At 32.5% G+C, this 875-nt stretch overlaps 1 long non-coding RNA gene across 1 annotated transcript; it reads right to left on the reverse strand.

The window, feature by feature from the left end:
- Nucleotides 1–266: 266 nt before the first annotated feature.
- On the reverse strand, nt 267–825 carry LOC107690525 (uncharacterized). Its single transcript, XR_001634453.1, has 3 exons — nt 778–825; nt 511–602; nt 267–359 (listed from the first exon to the last, which is right to left on the reverse strand). It is a non-coding gene; the product is annotated as an uncharacterized LOC107690525 (long non-coding RNA).
- Nucleotides 826–875: the final 50 nt, after the last annotated feature.

The following is an 875-nucleotide window of genomic DNA, read 5'->3' on the forward strand; positions in this document are numbered from 1 at the left end:
ACGTCTCGCCAAAGGCGCTCGATACTAAAATTAAATTCATTTATTGACATTAGTTTTTAAAGAAGGACGAGGACTGTTTGAAATTCATAATAATAATAATGATAATACAAATCTGAATCTGTCAAGGCCACTGATTAAAGGGAGCAAAATATATATACCGCTGATTGTGAACACTCTTTCTTCATAATAATAATACAAATCTGAATCTGTCAAGGCCACTGATTAAAGGGAGCAAAATATATATACCGCTTATACCGCTGACACTCTTTCCGGAAATAAAGCTTGCTCTTCCCGTTCCACGTGTGGTAAGTGTGGTAAAAGCAATGTCAACATTTTCCACTCCCTGATCTCCCCTAACCCTACAACACAATAATTATAGTAATTATAGTATTCAGGTGCAGTATATAAAAAAGTAATTAATGCAGATTTTATGACCATAATACTATGTAAATCTGTGACTTTAGAATCCCTCAATATTTTATAATTATGTTTCTAAACTGAGCAAAATACCTTGATGGCAAGCCATGGAGGTGTACAGATTTCAGGAAAAATGAAAGTGCTGTTGAAGCTTTATTATTAGTAGCAGCGTCCAGGTACATAATCTGAAATTATATAAAAGAAAAGTACCAAAGTTACTCAGCATTCTGTTTCAAATCTATATGACTTCCTTTCCTCTTTGGAACACAATTGAGGTTGATTTTGAGGGCCCTTAAAATAAAATAAAATCTATAAACAGTAATGAATTTTAAATTTAACAATCAAATCAAGAACAATTACCTTCCTTGAGTAGCCATCCACTCCACCAAATACAACAATGTTGTACCTACATGGGATGAAAAGAAAGAATAAAATAAAGACAGAATTAAAAAAAAAAA

The sequence above is a fragment of the Sinocyclocheilus anshuiensis genome, unplaced genomic scaffold, assembly GCF_001515605.1.
Source record: "Sinocyclocheilus anshuiensis isolate Anshui unplaced genomic scaffold, SAMN03320099.WGS_v1.1 scaffold1985, whole genome shotgun sequence".
Taxonomy (NCBI): domain Eukaryota; kingdom Metazoa; phylum Chordata; class Actinopteri; order Cypriniformes; family Cyprinidae; genus Sinocyclocheilus; species Sinocyclocheilus anshuiensis.